This window comes from Ambystoma mexicanum, chromosome 2q (assembly GCF_040938575.1).
Source record: "Ambystoma mexicanum isolate Mex_15411 chromosome 2q, UKY_AmexF1_1, whole genome shotgun sequence".
Classification (NCBI taxonomy): domain Eukaryota; kingdom Metazoa; phylum Chordata; class Amphibia; order Caudata; family Ambystomatidae; genus Ambystoma; species Ambystoma mexicanum.
In genome coordinates, this window is record NC_090924.1 from 50,537,955 (window position 1) to 50,550,423 (window position 12,469).

The following is a 12,469-nucleotide window of genomic DNA, read 5'->3' on the forward strand; positions in this document are numbered from 1 at the left end:
ATGCCTGACCGGCTGAGAGCTCATTCCACCAGAGCGATCGCTGCGACGACTTCGTTCCTGTCTGGTGTGCCCCTGCTGGACATCTGCAGGGCTGCTATGTGGAGGTCTACACACACCTTCACAAGATTCTACAGCGTCGAAAGGGATTCCAGAGAGGACTCCAGGGTCGGCCAAGCAGTGCTACGCAACCTGTTCCCTTGAAGGTGAGCCTGTTCCGGAGGTAACAGTAATTACTTCTGTTGAGCCTTGCCACCTCACGTCGTTGTGTATTTCTGTACTGCTATTTATTCTTTATGTGAATCCATGCCAGACCCCATGCTGGAGAAGGAACAAGTTACTTACCTGTAACTGTTGTACTCTTTCGTCCTGTCCCCTTTCCTCCATACTGCATGGGCGCCTCTCGTTAGGGAAGGGAGACGGAACCTTTTTCACCAGAAGAAATCTTCCCATTTAAATTTAGAGGCACGCGGGGGCGTAGCCCTGGGAGCATGCGCTCGCCTGACTCTGCCCACCGGCGCCAGTCCCCTTTTCCGCGTCAACAGGAACAGGCCCATTTCACCAGCGCTCCTGGGATTGTCTTCGGACATGTAATACCACGCGCTCTTCCCCGGATACTTTCTTCTGTCTTTCCTCCCCGATGCATTTCGACTTCAGCGGGCTTCAGCAGATGTCCAGCCTGCGAGGTGCTCTTCCCTACATCGGATCCCCACGTTCTTTGCCTCCGCTGCCTTGGCCCCGACCATGGATGGGAGGGTTGCACAAAATGCAAAGCACATTCTTTGCGTGCTTTGACTAGCTAGGTGGACAGAGCTCTTCGAGAAGTCGCCCCCAGAGGACTTGAAGGACTTTTGTCAGTCATAAGTCAAGGCCTAAGGGAGGGCTGCTCTTTTCCAGTGCACCCCGCAAGGGCGACTTCTTCCCAAGGAAACGCCCAGACGGGAGGAACCGCTCAGTTTCTCACACCAGCACGGGTACCGAGGCTAATTCAGCTACCGGCGGCCAGGCCGAGGGGTCTGTAGATCCTTCCAGAGACAGTGCTGAGAGACCGCAAGGTTCTTTTACCGGGTGTACACCTGAGGGGCTATGCACTTGTACCTGCAACATGGCAGAGGGGGCGCCTGTACCCAGCACTACCGGCAACTCTGCTGAGGGTGACAATCCTACCAGGCCTCGGCCTGAGGTGCAGGGTAGGTCTCATGCTCCATCGCCAAGAGTCCTGGAGGAGGCCGGGCCCAGTGAGCCAAGCACCATGACTTTGGCACATGGCATGCAGCTCGACAAGATGGCCACCACGCCAGACAAGATGGCCGCCCGAGGAATGCAGCAGGTGGGAGAACGAGTTACAAGGTGGGACTGGTGTCAACCAGGTACGTGGCCTACAGTTTATCCTTCAGCAGCACAGGACAGGTTTACCCCGCAAACAGCTAGACAGAGTATGCAGCGGCATCAGCTGCCGTCCGCTACCTTTCAATATCACCTGCCAACCCACGGGCCTGCGCCGACAGGTTCTTTGAAAAGTTCCTCATGCTCATGTCCTCAGATGGGGTCCTTCCTTAGGGATGTAATCATGGACATGCTCGCTCTGGCCCCTCCCCCTGCACCTATAGTTATTCCTCCTATAGCTCCAGCACTGCAGGCCCCGTTGCAGCCCCTGCTGCCACGCCGGCTCCTTCGATTCTGGCGCCCCTGCCTTCCACTGTTCAGGCGGTTCCGTACTAGCCTCTGCTGCAGCCTCCGGCTCCGGTCTCCACACCGCAGCCCTCGGCGCCCAGCACCCCTCCACCCGTTCCAGACAAGCCGGACACCCTGATGGATGCAGACGAGGAAAAAGACCTCGACACACCATCAACAGTCTAGGCCTTCCACGAATGACTCACAGGTCTGGCAGAGTGAAGGCTTCAGCCCCGGCGTGGGAACTCAACGTGGTACTGACAAGGCTCATGGGGGCCGCCTTCGAACCTATGCATCAGGCCACTCTCAAGTTCCTTTCGTGGAAAACGCCTTTTATTGTGGCCATCATCCCTGCCAGGAGGGTAGTTGAGATCCAGGCCCTGTCCTGCAAGCGGCCTTATCTGACTTTTCACATCACGAGGGTGGTGCTGCGGGCGCACCCTTCCTTCATGCCAAAGGTTCCATCAGAATTCCACCTCAACAAACATTTGGTGTTGCCTGTGTTTTTTCCGAAGAGTTTACGGAAGGTGTCTCAACCTTTCGTGAACTTTGGTCCTGTGAACCATGGGAAAGCTTGGTCCAAGGCTTCCATTTCCAGGTGGCTCTCCGCCTGTATTACACACTGTCACCGTTTGGCAAACCGACCAATGCCTGACCGGCTGAGAGCTCATTCGACCAGAGCGATCGCTGCGACGACTTCGTTCCTGTCTGGTGTGCCCCTGCTGGACATCTGCAGGGCTGCTATGTGGAGGTCTACACACACCTTCACAAGATTCTACAGCGTCGAAAGGGATTCCAGAGAGGACTCCAGGGTCGGCCAAGCAGTGCTACGCAACCTGTTCCCTTGAAGGTGAGCCTGTTCCGGAGGTAACAGTAATTGCTTCTGTTGAGCCTTGCCACCTCACGTCGTTGTGTATTTCTGTACTGCTATTTATTCTTTATGTGAATCCATGCCAGACCCCATGCTGGAGAAGGAACAAGTTACTTACCTGTAACTGTTGTACTCTTTCGTCCTGTCCCCTTTCCGCCATACTGCATGGGCGCCTCTCGTTAGGGAAGGGAGACGGAACCTTTTTCACCAGAAGAAATCTTCCCATTTAAATTTAGAGGCACGCGGGGGCGTAGCCCTGGGAGCATGCGCTCGCCTGACTCTGCCCACCGGCGCCAGTCCCCTTTTCCGCGTCAACAGGAACAGGCCCATTTCACCAGCGCTCCTGGGATTGTCTTCGGACATGTAATACCACGCGCTCTTCCCCGGATACTTTCTTCTGTCTTTCCTCCCCGATGCATTTCGACTTCAGCGGGCTTCAGCAGATGTCCAGCCTGCGAGGTGCTCTTCCCTACATCGGATCCCCACGTTCTTTGCCTCCGCTGCCTTGGCCCCGACCATGGATGGGAGGGTTGCACAAAATGCAAAGCACATTCTTTGCGTGCTTTGACTAGCTAGGTGGACAGAGCTCTTCGAGAAGTCGCCCCCAGAGGACTTGAAGGACTTTTGTCAGTCATAAGTCAAGGCCTAAGGGAGGGCTGCTCTTTTCCAGTGCACCCCGCAAGGGCGACTTCTTCCCAAGGAAACGCCCAGACGGGAGGAACCGCTCAGTTTCTCACACCAGCACGGGTACCGAGGCTAATTCAGCTACCGGCCGCCAGGCCGAGGGGTCTGTAGATCCTTCCAGAGACAGTGCTGAGAGACCGCAAGGTTCTTTTACCGGGTGTACACCTGAGGGGCTTTGCACTTGTACCTGCAACATGGCAGAGGGGGCGCCTGTACCCAGCACTACCCGCAACTCTGCTGAGGGTGACATTCCTACCAGGCCTCGGCCTGAGGTGCAGGGTAGGTCTCATGCTCCATCGTCAAGAGTCCTGGAGGAGGCCGGGCCCAGTGAGCCAAGCACCATGACTTTGGCACGTGGCATGCAGCTCGACAAGATGGCCACCACGCCAGACAAGATGGCCGCCCGAGGAATGCAGCAGGTGGGAGAACGAGTTACAAGGTGGGACTGGTGTCAACCAGGTACGTGGCCTACAGTTTATCCTTCAGCAGCACAGGACAGGTTTACCCCGCAAACAGCTAGACAGAGTATGCAGCGGCATCAGCAGCTGTCCGCTACCCGTCAATATCACCTGCCAACCCACGGGCCTGCGACGACAGGTTCTTTGAAAAGTTCCTCATGCTCATGTCCTCAGATGGGGTCCTTCCTTAGGGATGTAATCATGGACATGCTCGCTCTGGCCCCTCCCCCTGCACCTATAGTTATTCCTCCTATAGCTCCAGCACTGCAGGCCCCGTTGCAGCCCCTGCTGCCAAGCCGGCTCCTTCGATTCTGGCGCCCCTGCCTTCCACTGTTCAGGCGGTTCCGTACTAGCCTCTGCTGCAGCCTCCGGCTCCGGTCTCCACACCTCAGCCCTCGGCGCCCAGCACCCCTCCACTCGTTCCAGACAAGCCGGACACCCTGGTGGATGCAGATGAGAAAAAGACCTCGACACACCATCAACAGTCTAGGCCTTCCACGAATGACTCACAGGTCTGGCAGAGTGAAGGCTTCAGCCCCGGCGTGGGAACTCAACGTGGTACTGACAAGGCTCATGGGGGCCGCCTTCGAACCTATGCATCAGGCCACTCTCAAGTTCCTTTCGTGGAAAGCGCCTTTTATTGTGGCCATCATCCCTGCCAGGAGGGTAGTTGAGATCCAGGCCCTGTCCTGCAAGCAGCCTTATCTGACTTTTCACATCACGAGGGTGGTGCTGCGGGCGCACCCTTCCTTCATGCCAAAGGTTCCGTCAGAATTCCATCTCAACAAACATTTGGTGTTGCCTGTGTTTTTTCCGACACCTTTGTCGCTGGCTGGAAGGACTTTGCACTCGCTGGATGTGGCGCGTGCTCTGAAGTTCTATGTGGCACGCACAAAGAGTTTACGGAAGATGTCTCAACCTTTCGTGAACTTTGGTCCTGTGAACCATGGGAAAGCTTGGTCCAAGGCTTCCATTTCCAGGTGGCTCTCCGCCTGTATTACACACTGTCACCGTTTGGCAAACCGACCAATGCCTGACCGGCTGAGAGCTCATTCCACCAGAGCGATCGCTGCGACGACTTCGTTCCTGTCTGGTGTGCCCCTGCTGGACATCTGCAGGGCTGCTATGTGGAGGTCTACACACACCTTCACAAGATTCTACAGCGTCGAAAGGGATTCCAGAGAGGACTCCAGGGTCGGCCAAGCAGTGCTACGCAACCTGTCCCTTGAAGGTGAGCCTGTTCCGGAGGTAACAGTAATTGCTTCTGTTGAGCCTTGCCACCTCACGTCGTTGTGTATTTCTGTACTGCTATTTATTCTTTATGTGAATCCATGCCAGACCCCATGCTGGAGAAGGAACAAGTTACTTACCTGTAACTGTTGTACTCTTTCGTCCTGTCCCCTTTCCTCCATACTGCATGGGCGCCTCTCGTTAGGGAAGGGAGACGGAACCTTTTTCACCAGAAGAAATCTTCCCATTTAAATTTAGAGGCACGCGGGGGCGTAGCCCTGGGAGCATGCGCTCGCCTGACTCTGCCCACCGGCGCCAGTCCCCTTTTCCGCGTCAACAGGAACAGGCCCATTTCACCAGCACTCCTGGGATTGTCTTCGGACATGTAATACCACGCGCTCTTCCCCGGATACTTTCTTCTGTCTTTCCTCCCCAATGCATTTCGACTTCAGCGGGCTTCAGCAGATGTCCAGCCTGCGAGGTGCTCTTCCCTACATCGGATCCCCACGTTCTTTGCCTCCGCTGCCTTGGCCCCGACCATGGATGGGAGGGTTGCACAAAATGCAAAGCACATTCTTTGCGTGCTTTGACTAGCTAGGTGGACAGAGCTCTTCGAGAAGTCGCCCCCAGAGGACTTGAAGGACTTTTGTCAGTCATAAGTCAAGGCCTAAGGGAGGGCTGCTCTTTTCCAGTGCACCCCGCAAGGGCGACTTCTTCCCAAGGAAACTCCCAGACGGGAGGAACCGCTCAGTTTCTCACACCAGCACGGGTACCGAGGCTAAATCAGCTACCGGCCGCCAGGCCGAGGGGTCTGTAGATCCTTCCAGAGACAGTGCTGAGAGACCGCAAGGTTCTTTTAACGGGTGTACACCTGAGGGGCTATGCACTTGTACCTGCAACATGGCAGAGGGGGCGCCTGTACCCAGCACTACCGGCAACTCTGCTGAGGGTGACATTCCTACCAGGCCTCGGCCTGAGGTGCAGGGTAGGTCTCATGCTCCATCGTCAAGAGTCCTGGAGGAGGCCGGGCCCAGTGAGCCAAGCACCATGACTTTGGCACGTGGCATGCAGCTCGACAAGATGGCCACCACGCCAGACAAGATGGCCGCCCGAGGAATGCAGCAGGTGGGAGAACGAGTTACAAGGTGGGACTGGTGTCAACCAGGTACGTGGCCTACAGTTTATCCTTCAGCAGCACAGGACAGGTTTACCCCGCAAACAGCTAGACAGAGTATGCAGCGGCATCAGCAGCTGTCCGCTACCCGTCAATATCACCTGGCAACCCATGGGCCTGCGACGACAGGTTCTTTGAAAAGTTCCTCATGCTCATGTCCTCAGATGGGGTCCTTCCTTAGGGATGTAATCATGGACATGCTCGCTCTGGCCCCTCCCCCTGCACCTATAGTTATTCCTCCTATAGCTCCAGCACTGCAGGCCCCGTTGCAGCCCCTGCTGCCAAGCCGGCGCCTTCGATTCTGGCGCCCCTGCCTTCCACTGTTCAGGCGGTTCCGTACTAGCCTCTGCTGCAGCCTCCGGCTCCGGTCTCCACACCTCAGCCCTCGGCGCCCAGCACCCCTCCACTCGTTCCAGACAAGCCGGACACCCTGGTGGATGCAGATGAGAAAAAGACCTCGACACACCATCAACAGTCTAGGCCTTCCACGAATGACTCACAGGTCTGGCAGAGTGAAGGCTTCAGCCCCGGCATGGGAACTCAACGTGGTACTGACAAGGCTCATGGGGGCCGCCTTCGAACCTATGCATCAGGCCACTCTCAAGTTCCTTTCGTGGAAAGCGCCTTTTATTGTGGCCATCATCCCTGCCAGGAGGGTAGTTGAGATCCAGGCCCTGTCCTGCAAGCAGCCTTATCTGACTTTTCACATCACGAGGGTGGTGCTGCGGGCGCACCCTTCCTTCATGCCAAAGGTTCCGTCAGAATTCCATCTCAACAAACATTTGGTGTTGCCTGTGTTTTTTCCGACACCTTTGTCGCTGGCTGGAAGGACTTTGCACTCGCTGGATGTGGCGCGTGCTCTGAAGTTCTATGTGGCACGCACAAAGAGTTTACGGAAGATGTCTCAACCTTTCGTGAACTTTGGTCCTGTGAACCATGGGAAAGCTTGGTCCAAGGCTTCCATTTCCAGGTTGCTCTCCGCCTGTATTACACACTGTCACCGTTTGGCAAACCGACCAATGCCTGACCGGCTGAGAGCTCATTCCACCAGAGCGATCGCTGCGACGACTTCGTTCCTGTCTGGTGTGCCCCTGCTGGACATATGCAGGGCTGCTATGTGGAGGTCTACACACACCTTCACAAGATTCTACAGCGTCGAAAGGGATTCCAGAGAGGACTCCAGGGTCGGCCAAGCAGTGCTACGCAACCTGTTCCCTTGAAGGTGAGCCTGTTCCGGAGGTAACAGTAATTGCTTCTGTTGAGCCTTGCCACCTCATGTCGTTGTGTATTTCTGTACTGCTATTCTTTATGTGAATCCATGCCAGACCCCATGCTGGAGAAGGAACAAGTTACATACCTGTAACTGTTGTACTCTTTCGTCCTGTCCCCTTTCCTCCATACTGCATGGGCGCCTCTCGTTAGGGAAGGGAGACGGAACCTTTTTCACCAGAAGAAATCTTCCCATTTAAATTTAGAGGCACGCGGGGGCGTAGCCCTGGGAGCATGCGCTCGCCTGACTCTGCCCACCGGCGCCAGTCCCCTTTTCCGCGTCAACAGGAACAGGCCCATTTCACCAGCGCTCCTGGGATTGTCTTCGGACATGTAATACCACGCGCTCTTCCCCGGATACTTTCTTCTGTCTTTCCTCCCCGATGCATTTCGACTTCAGCGGGCTTCAGCAGATGTCCAGCCTGCGAGGTGCTCTTCCCTACATCGGATCCCCACGTTCTTTGCCTCCGCTGCCTTGGCCCCGACCATGGATGGGAGGGTTGCACAAAATGCAAAGCACATTCTTTGCGTGCTTTGACTAGCTGGGTGGACAGAGCTCTTCGAGAAGTCGCCCCCAGAGGACTTGAAGGACTTTTGTCAGTCATAATTCAAGGCCTAAGGGAGGGCTGCTCTTTTCCAGTGCACCCCGCAAGGGCGACTTCTTCACAAGGAAACGCCCAGACGGGAGGAACCGCTCAGTTTCTCACACCAGCACGGGTACCGAGGCTAATTCAGCTACCGGCAGCCAGGCCGAGGGGTCTGTAGATCCTTCCAGAGACAGTGCTGAGAGACCGCAAGGTTCTTTTACCGGGTGTACACCTGAGGGGCTATGCACTTGTACCTGCAACATGGCAGAGGGGGCGCCTGTACCCAGCACTACCGGCAACTCTGCTGAGGGTGACATTCCTACCAGGCCTCGGCCTGAGGTGCAGGGTAGGTCTCATGCTCCATCGCCAAGAGTCCTGGAGGAGGCCGGGCCCAGTGAGCCAAGCACCATGACTTTGGCACGTGGCATGCAGCTCGACAAGATGGCCACCACGCCAGACAAGATGGCCGCCCGAGGAATGCAGCAGGTGGGAGAACGAGTTACAAGGTGGGACTGGTGTCAACCAGCTACGTGGCCTACAGTTTATCCTTCAGCAGCACAGGACAGGTTTACCCCGCAAACAGCTAGACAGAGTATGCAGCGGCAGCAGCAGCCGTCCGCTACCTGTCAATATCACCTGCCAACCCACGGGCCTGCGACGACAGGTTCTTTGAAAAGTTCCTCATGCTCATGTCCTCAGATGGGGTCCTTCCTTAGGGATGTAATCATGGACATGCTCGCTCTGGCCCCTCCCCCTGCACCTATAGTTATTCCTCCTATAGCTCCAGCACTGCAGGCCCCGTTGCAGCCCCTGCTGCCAAGCCGGCTCCTTCGATTCTGGCGCCCCTGCCTTCCACTGTTCAGGCGGTTCCGTACTAGCCTCTGCTGCAGCCTCCGGCTCCGGTCTCCACACCTCAGCCCTCGGCGCCCAGCACCCCTCCACTCGTTCCAGACAAGCCGGACACCCTGGTGGATGCAGATGAGAAAAAGACCTCGACACACCATCAACAGTCTAGGCCTTCCACGAATGACTCACAGGTCTGGCAGAGTGAAGGCTTCAGCCCCGGCGTGGGAACTCAACGTGGTACTGACAAGGCTCATGGGGGCCGCCTTCGAACCTATGCATCAGGCCACTCTCAAGTTCCTTTCGTGGAAAGCGCCTTTTATTGTGGCCATCATCCCTGCCAGGAGGGTAGTTGAGATCCAGGCCCTGTCCTGCAAGCAGCCTTATCTGACTTTTCACATCACGAGGGTGGTGCTGCGGGCGCACCCTTCCTTCATGCCAAAGGTTCCGTCAGAATTCCATCTCAACAAACATTTGGTGTTGCCTGTGTTTTTTCCGACACCTTTGTCGCTGGCTGGAAGGACTTTGCACTCGCTGGATGTGGCGCGTGCTCTGAAGTTCTATGTGGCACGCACAAAGAGTTTACGGAAGATGTCTCAACCTTTCGTGAACTTTGGTCCTGTGAACCATGGGAAAGCTTGGTCCAAGGCTTCCATTTCCAGGTTGCTCTCCGCCTGTATTACACACTGTCACCGTTTGGCAAACCGACCAATGCCTGACCGGCTGAGAGCTCATTCCACCAGAGCGATCGCTGCGACGACTTCGTTCCTGTCTGGTGTGCCCCTGCTGGACATCTGCAGGGCTGCTATGTGGAGGTCTACACACACCTTCACAAGATTCTACAGCGTCGAAAGGGATTCCAGAGAGGACTCCAGGGTCGGCCAAGCAGTGCTACGCAACCTGTTCCCTTGAAGGTGAGCCTGTTCCGGAGGTAACAGTAATTGCTTCTGTTGAGCCTTGCCACCTCACGTTGTTGTGTATTTCTGTACTGCTATTCTTTATGTGAATCCATGCCAGACCCCATGCTGGAGAAGGAACAAGTTACATACCTGTAACTGTTGTACTCTTTCGTCCTGTCCCCTTTCCTCCATACTGCATGGGCGCCTCTCGTTAGGGAAGGGAGACGGAACCTTTTTCACCAGAAGAAATCTTCCCATTTAAATTTAGAGGTACGCGGGGGCGTAGCCCTGGGAGCATGCGCTCGCCTCACTCTGCCCACCGGCGCCAGTCCCCTTTTCCGCGTCAACAGGAACAGGCCCATTTCACCAGCGCTCCTGGGATTGTCTTCGGACATGTAATACCACGCGCTCTTCCCCGGATACTTTCTTCTGTCTTTCCTCCCCGATGCATTTCGACTTCAGCGGGCTTCAGCAGATGTCCAGCCTGCGAGGTGCTCTTCCCTACATCGGATCCCCACGTTCTTTGCCTCCGCTGCCTTGGCCTCGACCATGGATGGGAGGGTTGCACAAAATGCAAAGCACATTCTTTTTCGTGCTTTGACTAGCTGGGTGGACAGAGCTCTTTGAGAAGTCGCCCCCAGAGGACTTGAAGGACTTTTGTCAGTCATAAGTCAAGGCCTAAGGGAGGGCTGCTCTTTTCCAGTGCACCCCGCAAGGGCGACTTCTTCCCAAGGAAACGCCCAGACGGGAGGAACCGCTCCGTTTCTCACACCAGCACGGGTACCGAGGCTAATTCAGCTACCGGCGGCCAGGCCGAGGGGTCTGTAGATCCTTCCAGAGACAGTGCTGAGAGACCGCAAGGTTCTTTTACCGGGTGTACACCTGAGGGGCTATGCACTTGTACCTGCAACATGGCAGAGGGGGCGCCTGTACCCAGCACTACCGGCAACTCTGCTGAGGGTGACATTCCTACCAGGCCTCGGCCTGAGGTGCAGGGTAGGTCTCATGCTCCATCGCCAAGAGTCCTGGAGGAGGCCGGGCCCAGTGAGCCAAGCACCATGACTTTGGCACGTGGCATGCAGCTCGACAACATGGCCACCACGCCAGACAAGATGGCCGCCCGAGGAATGCAGCAGGTGGGAGAACGAGTTACAAGGTGGGACTGGTGTCAACCAGCTACGTGGCCTACAGTTTATCCTTCAGCAGCACAGGACAGGTTTACCCCGCAAACAGCTAGACAGAGTATGCAGCGGCATCAGCAGCCGTCCGCTACCTGTCAATATCACCTGCCAACCCACGGGCCTGCGACGACAGGTTCTTTGAAAAGTTCCTCATGCTCATGTCCTCAGATGGGGTCCTTCCTTAGGGATGTAATCATGGACATGCTCGCTCTGGCCCCTCCCCCTGCACCTATAGTTATTCCTCCTATAGCTCCAGCACTGCAGGCCCCGTTGCAGCCCCTGCTGCCACGCCGGCTCCTTCGATTCTGGCGCCCCTGCCTTCCACTGTTCAGGCGGTTCCGTACTAGCCTCTGCTGCAGCCTCCGGCTCCGGTCTCCACACCTCAGCCCTCGGCGCCCAGCACCCCTCCACTCGTTCCAGACAAGCCGGACACCCTGGTGGATGCAGACGAGGAAAAAGACCTCGACACACCATCAACAGTCTAGGCCTTCCACGAATGACTCACAGGTCTGGCAGAGTGAAGGCTTCAGCCCCGGCGTGGGAACTCAACGTGGTACTGACAAGGCTCATGGGGGCCGCCTTCGAACCTATGCATCAGGCCACTCTCAAGTTCCTTTCGTGGAAAACGCCTTTTATTGTGGCCATCATCCCTGCCAGGAGGGTAGTTGAGATCCAGGCCCTGTCCTGCAAGAGGCCTTATCTGACTTTTCACATCACGAGGGTGGTGCTGCGGGCGCACCCTTCCTTCATGCCAAAGGTTCCGTCAGAATTCCACCTCAACAAACATTTGGTGTTGCCTGTGTTTTTTCCGACACCTTTGTCGCTGGCTGGAAGGACTTTGCACTCGCTGGATGTGGCGCGTGCTCTGAAGTTCTATGTGGCACGCACAAAGAGTTTACGGAAGATGTCTCAACCTTTCGTGAACTTTGGTCCTGTGAACCATGGGAAAGCTTGGTCCAAGGCTTCCATTTCCAGGTGGCTCTCCGCCTGTATTACACACTGTCACCGTTTGGCAAACCGACCAATGCCTGACCGGCTGAGAGCTCATTCCACCAGAGCGATCGCTGCGACGACTTCGTTCCTGTCTGGTGTGCCCCTGCTGGACATCTGCAGGGCTGCTATGTGGAGGTCTACACACACCTTCACAAGATTCTACAGCGTCGAAAGGGATTCCAGAGAGGACTCCAGGGTCGGCCAAGCAGTGCTACGCAACCTGTTCCCTTGAAGGTGAGCCTGTTCCGGAGGTAACAGTAATTGCTTCTGTTGAGCCTTGCCACCTCACGTCGTTGTGTATTTCTGTACTGCTATTCTTTATGTGAATCCATGCCAGACCCCATGCTGGAGAAGGAACAAGTTACTTACCTGTAACTGTTGTACTCTTTCGTCCTGTCCCCTTTCCTCCAGACTGCATGGGCGCCTCTCGTTAGGGAAGGGAGACGGAACCTTTTTCACCAGAAGAAATCTTCCCATTTAAATTTAGAGGTACGCGGGGGCGTATACCTGGGAGCATGCGCTCGCCTGACTCTGCCCACCGGCGCCAGTCCCCTTTTCCGCGTCAACAGGAACAGGCCCATTTCACCAGCGCTCCTGGGATTGTCTTCG